The sequence below is a fragment of the Otolemur garnettii genome, unplaced genomic scaffold (genome assembly GCF_000181295.1).
Source record: "Otolemur garnettii isolate 467f Iridium unplaced genomic scaffold, OtoGar3 scaffold00106, whole genome shotgun sequence".
NCBI lineage: Eukaryota > Metazoa > Chordata > Mammalia > Primates > Galagidae > Otolemur > Otolemur garnettii.
The window spans coordinates 2,358,268-2,365,130 of NW_003852501.1; the positions used below are offsets into that span (position 1 = coordinate 2,358,268).

Consider the following 6,863-nt stretch of genomic DNA (forward strand, 5'->3'; position numbering starts at 1 on the left):
ACTGCAAAAAAAAAAAAAAAAAAAGTTTAAAACTGCTGTGAGCTACATTGCACTCTACCAAGGGTGACAAAGTGAGACTCTGTCTCAAAATAAAGAAATAAATAGATAGATAGATAGATAGATAAATAGATATAAAAACATACAACTTACTTTAAAGCAGAGTATATGTGTGTACATGTACACACACATTAGAATGCATTTGAGGTTAATTCTTTTACTATACCACACATTCTCACATGCAGAAAGGAATTTCTTCTAAGAACAAGCATATTTTGAACTGAAATGTACACTGAACAGTAAACAAATAAATGACAAGATGTTGGATTTAATCCCCAGTAGCCATTTGTCAGTTTTTAGCACCTGGAGTGATGTCTGCCCGGTCTGGGAAGCAAGCTGTGGTGTCCCGCAGTCCTCATGCACTCTGCCTGCCTATGGACATCCTGCTCCTCTAGCTGGAGCCCCCCCCCCCCAGTCCGTTTGCTCTGTGGGTGATAGGTAGTAACATCCATTCCCCAGGCTCCCAGCTGGGGATGCTAGGTCGCTGCTTCCCCAACAGCTCACCTCCTGGTCTGCCTGAACCCCAGAAAACGCCATGTCTCCAACCTAGTACCCACCTACCCACCCCTACCCCCCACAGCTCCTGGTCATGTGCACTGCTGTCCTATTGCCTGTTAAGCAGCCCAGGCCATCTTTGATTCCTGCACCCCCGCCCCATCCACCAGCCATCACTGCCCCTAAATACAGTCTCTACCGATTGGCCTGTGCCTACCACTGCCACCCTGGCCCACATCCCCAAGCCCTGACTCAGCTCCAACTGACGTACACTGTAGTTTGAGGAGTCTTGATTTTTGAAAATTATATTTCGAGTATAATACAAATTGTTTATGATGGTTCAAGGTCCAGCAGCTCACTCCAGCCTCACCCTGCTAGTTGCTCAGCCTGGTCTTCTCTGTACTCTGCCCCACTGTGTCTTGGGCTCACTGGGCCATTCCTTCAGGTGGATGAAAACCAAGGCTTGGTCCTCCAAGCCTTCACACATGCCAGTCCTTCTCCTTGAGATTCCCAGCCCTTTTCCTCACATCATATACCCCAAACCAAGACATAGTATATGTGGTAAATACCTAATGAATGGACAAATTAGGGGTTCACTTTTTATTCCCTCTTTTTTTTTTTTTTTTATTGAATGGTAACTGTGTACATTGATGCACTTTGGGGGTACAGTGTGGTGTTTTCATACATAATCCAAGACACTTCCATCAAACTGGTTAACATAGCCTTCATGTAACTTTCTTAGTTATTATGTCAAAACATTCATATTCTACTCATATAAAGATTCACTTGTACCCTTGCAAGATGAACCACAGAAGTGAACCCTCGAATCCCTCTCCCTCCCCCCTCTCCCCCCTCCCTCCCCCCTCCCCATAACATTAGGCTGTTATTAGGTTATAGCTTTCATATAAACCCTCTTTCTTTTGAGGTCTGGTTAAACTGAAGTCCCTTGATTGAGTGCTGCCTTTCCCTAACATTAACATTTTTAATTTCATATTTGTTCATTGCCTCTTACATTCAAATTGATTAGTAATTGGTATCTGTTTGTAGCTGTAAGATTTTAGATCACACTATTTAGGTTAATTTATCCTTTTTTTTTTTTTTGAGATAAAGTCTCATTATGTTGCCCTTGGTAGAGTGCCCAGGCATCACAGCTCACAGTAACCTCAAACTCTGGGGCTTAAGTGATTCTCTTGCCTCAGCCTCCCAAGCAGCTGGGACTACAGGTGCCCACCACAATGCCTGGCTATTTTTTGTTGCTGTTGTTGTAGTTGTCATTGTTGTTTGCAGACTCGGGCTGGGTTCAAACCCGCCAGCTCTGGTGTATGTGGTTGGCGCCCCAGCTGCTGAGCAACAAGCACCGAGCCAATTTATCCTACTTTTAATGTCTGACAATTAAAAACCAGACAAAACGGTGAAATTCTTTAATGAATCATTAACAATTTTTAGGACAGCCCCTAAGTGGTATCTGCATCCCTGCCTATGCTTGGCCAAGTTGGGGGTGGGGGGTGAGGACAGCTACTTAAGACCATCTGTAGATCTATCCTGTGTGTGTTCTTAAATCCTGTGATTTGTTCTTTTAAAAATGTTTTCTAGAGGCGGTGCCTGTGGCTCAAGGAGCAGGGCGCTGGCCCCATATACCAGAGGTGGCAGATTCAAACCCAGCTCTGGCCAAAAAAAAAAAAAAAAACTGCAAAAAAAAAAGTTTTCCAGAAAAGTAATTTATGCTTAATTGCAGAAAATTCAGAATTGAATTAACAACCAAATAATCTCAAAACCGAAGGGCCATGTTAACATCTTGTTTTGCTTTTTTCTTCCAGGCCTTTTTCTAGGTCTATGTGCTATAACAGACTACATTATTATCAAAACTGAAATCATACTACATACTGAATATAATACTTACCTTGCTATTATCAGTCAGCATCTTATCATTAGCATTTTGTCATTAAACATTCTTAGAAAACACTTAATAGAGGCTATCTTTGGTATGTACTATAGTGAACAATTTCTTTATTGTTGGAAAATTATTTCTAATTTTTTTTTTTTTTTACAGTTTTTGGCCAGGGCCAGGTTTGAACCCACCATGTCCAGTATACGGGGCCAGCGCCCTACACCTTTAAGCTACAGGCGCCGCCCTACTTCTAACTTTTTTTTTTTTTTGAGACAAAGCCTCAAGCTGTCCCCCTGGGTAGAGTGCCGTGGCATTGCAGCTCAGAGCAACCTCCAACTCCTGGGCTCAAGTAAGTCTCCTGCCTCAGGCTCCCAAGCAGCTGGGACCACAGGTGCCCGCCACAACGCCTAGCTATTTTTTGGTTGCAGCCTGCATTGTTGTTTGGCAGGCCCGGGCTGGATTCAAACCTGCCACCTTAGGTGTATGTGGCTGGTGACTTAGCCACTTGAGCCACAGGCACCGAGCCTATTTCTAACTTTTTATATCAAAAAAGGCTGTAATGAACATTCCTACATGCAAATCTTTGTACCTCCAATGATCTTCAAAAATGATAGATCCACTGACAAAGAGTTTGAATTTTTTTTCCATATTAAACACTAGTCACTATGAATAAAAAAGCACCAAAGTGATGGAAATGTTCAAAACTAGACTATGATAACAGTGTACAACTTGGTAAATTAGTAACAGACATGCCCATCAGTCTCACTCAAAGTATTCTCTAAACACAGAGTTCACTGTTTTCACCAGGATTCACGATGTATATATGTCACTACATACATATGAGCTTTGATAGATACCAGGCTAGGCTGGAGCTGCTTATCCTTTTTTTCTTTTTCTTTTTTTTTTTTTTGAGACAGAGCCTCAAGCTGTCCCCCTGGGTACAGTGCCATGGCTTCACTGCTCACAGCAACCTCCAACTCCTGGGCTCAAGCGAGTCTCCTGCCTCCGCCTCCCAAGTGCTGGGACCACAGATGCCCGCACAACGCCTAGCTATTTTTTGGTTGCAGCCATTATTGTTGTTTGGCAGGCCCGGGCTGGATTCAAACCCGCCACCTTAGGTGTATGTGGCTGGCGCCTTAGCTGCTTAAGCCACAGGCGCTGAGCCGGGGCTGCTTATCCTGAAGCAACTGTGCACCAGTCATTTACCAAGTATCTTCCACCCAAACCAAAGACAGCAGGGCATAGTCCCAGCTCCTGAGACACTCTCAGCACTCCTCTCAAATTCCCACAAACCCTTCTTTTGGGTAATTTTTATTTTTTTATTTTTAATTTTACCCTTCCTCTTGTCCTACCCTCTGTGAGTGATTTAAAAATGGAAAAGGTGGCTTGGCGCCTTAGCTCAGTGGCCAGGGCGCCAGCCACATAAACTAGAGCTGGTGGGTTCAAATCCAGCCCCAGCCTGCCAAACAACAATGAAAACTACAACTGGGCATTGTGGCGGGCGCCTGTAGTTCCAGCTACTTGGGAGGCTGAGGCAACAGAATTGCTTAAGCCCAAGAGCAAGTTTGAGGTTGCTGTGAACTGTGAACCCATGGCACTCTAACAAGGGTGACATAGTGAGATTCTGTCTCAAAAATAAATAAAAATAAATAAATAAATAAATAAAAATGGAAAAGGTCAAAGCCCACCCTCAGGTCTAGATTTAGAGGATTTTCTTTTCATTTGGGGGGGCAATACCCATAAACCTTTAGTGCAGCTGAAATAAGAGGCTTCCTGTCTCACAGTCCCTGGTCTTTACCATTGGCACTTCCTGCTCTAAGAAAGCCGGGAATCTCCTGCCACCACACCATGCCCACACAACCCAGAAAGTCTTCCCAGAACCCTCCTCCTTTGATTGTTTGTCCACACTTGGGCCTCTGACAGCCCCATGGCTTGGAAACACACTTCGCTGTGATTTTTGGCTGTTCTCCACTCCTAACATCAATTTCTCCAAGCAGAGCCAAGCATTCCTGTGAGGCTGTGTCTTGTTTAATTTTTACATAATCTTTTTGGAATTCAGAGCACTTTCGATACACGGGGGGCATTCAATAAATGCTTATTGCCCTTTCATTCATCAATTAAAGGATTTTAGAAAAGACTGACACTCGATGTGTTACTTGCATTAAAATGGCATCAACAACACACCTACCAAATGTGATTATTAAGCTCTTAAAAAGCAAGGGAACTACGTTGGTTTTACTCCTACCCCCATGGGATACAGCAGCTCTAAATACACAGACAAGACCTAATAAATAATGGCTGAACAAAATATATCAAGTCAAATGTAATTAAAGAATCTGCAGCACGCACAGATTCAAGAGTAACTTCTCCTTTATCATAATACCGTGCTTGGCATAGTCACATACTTACTGTTATTTAGCAGTCTCGGGCCAGCGCCTCTGTTTTTTAGGAGCTGACATCTACCCACTCATTCCCTGGATGAATCATTCAATCCCCGCAGGAATTATTTAAGGGGGCTGCACGGTTTAAACTTTGGACCTCCAGAAGCTCACTGTTTCTATCATAGTGCTGCCAATTACGAGGTCAGAATATATTTCCTGATTATTCACCAAACCACCACATTTTTGCACAAGTTCCTTTAAACCTAACTTTTCACAAAGAAACAAGCCGTTGGGCATACTGGAAACAAGAAACGCTGAGTTCTGCCATTTTCCCCACCCAGGAGAGGTTTCTTGATACGGGAGAGGTCGGGAGACCTCCCCGACTCTCCCTGTGCTGTCGCCCAGCCTGCGCCGCAGGGTAGAATCGAACGTCGGGGACATCCGCGAGGGGGCGGCGACACTAGCGCGAGGACCCCCACCCCGGCCCAAAGAAGCCGCCAGACCCACAGCAGCCAACCCCGCGAAGGACAACTGGGCAAATGCGAAGGCACCACCGTCACGCGAGGACCACAGAGACCCTCGACAAGGACGGTCCCGCTGCGGCTTGGCCAGCCACCCCACGGCGCCCACGCACCTGCTGGAGGATCCAGCCCGTGTCGGAGCCCCCCACGCCTAGATGCTTCCGGATTCCGGGCTCTCCCGGCTACTGGCGCTGACTTCTGGCGCGGCCGGGTAGGGCAGGGCTAGGGCCAGGGCGGCCGAAGCCCCGCCTTGCACCCGGCAGCCAAGCGTCCGTAGTGGGCACCACCTTCAGGCAGCGCCAGGAGTTAGGTCCCGCCAGGTGTGGAGCTGGACCGGGTCAGCGGGCTTTTCCTGTCCAGCATTCAAGGAGGATACGAGGCTGTGTTTCAGTTTCATTTTCAGGCCGAATTCGGGCAATGCGGATACCTCCAAGGTTCAAGTTTGGGAGAGGACGGAGGATGGTGCTGTTATTTAATTGAGAAATGGTGAGAATTCTGAGGCGGGGGGAAAAAGCGAATTTCAGGAGGGTTTGAGATTGAAGAAATATAAGAGTAAGATAATAAACTTAATTTGGGGCTTCTAAGTTTGAAGTTCGTTTGTGTTTGTAAGTAGAAGAAATTCTATCTATCTGTCATTCGAAAAATGTGGGGGCTGGAGATAATCGATCTGAGAATCAGTGAGTAGGATGTAATAGGAAAGAATCAGATACCCAGCCTGCTGAATAAAATGAGAATAGAAAGAATAAAGAGTGGACAGGGGGGTGGCGCTTGTGGCTCAGAGGAGCAGGGCGCCGGCCCCATACGCTGGAGGTGGTGGGTTCAAACCCAGCCCCTGCCAAAAACTGCAAAAAAAAAAAAAAGTGGACAGGGTATGGATTTACTTTACTCCTAGTCAAAGGTTTATAGCAAACAAACAAATGCTTAACAAGGAAATAGGCCACTGCCAGAAGATCCATTCCACAAGTAGGTAGAGATCTTCATGATACTTTAACTTACCCTAGCTCCACTGCCCTTGTACACTTTCATTCCTGATGTGGAGACCTGGTTCTGGAGGGAGCAGAGCAGATTTTATCCCTGGAAATGATGTTTGTTTGTTTGGACCTTTTAGGGACTCCCTGAAGGACCCATAGAGGGACTTGCCTTTTTTGTCCTAATTAACTCTATCAGGACAGAAAAGCAGCTATGTGGGGAATATGCCTCAAAACATACGCCTCAAAACATCCATAGTGGGCATGGTTGAGGCAGGAGGACTGCTTGCACCCAGGAGTTTGAGTTGACCCTGGGCAACCTAATGAGACCCTATCTCTTTATAAAAAGAATTGAGGCTTGGCGCCTGTGGCTCAAGTGGCTAAGGCGCCAGCCACATACACCCAAGGTGGAGCGTTCGAATCCAGCCCAGGCCCACCAAACAACAATGACGGCTGCTACCAAAAAATAGCCTGGTGTTGTGGCGGGCGCCTGTGGTCCCAGCTACTTGGGAGGCTGAGGCAGGAGACTCACTTGAGCCCAGGAGTTGGAGGT

The 6,863-nt window shown here is 46.0% G+C and overlaps 1 protein-coding gene across 1 annotated transcript in view; it reads right to left on the reverse strand.

The window, feature by feature from the left end:
- Nucleotides 1-5,537, reverse strand: part of PARP4 (poly(ADP-ribose) polymerase family member 4) — a 99,740-nt gene extending 94,203 nt beyond the window's left edge. The window contains exon 1 of the mRNA XM_012809505.2: nt 5,456-5,537. The gene's annotated coding sequence lies outside the window, so the exon portion shown is untranslated. The remainder of the gene's footprint in view (nt 1-5,455) is intronic.
- Between the last annotated feature and the right edge of the window lie 1,326 nt (nt 5,538-6,863).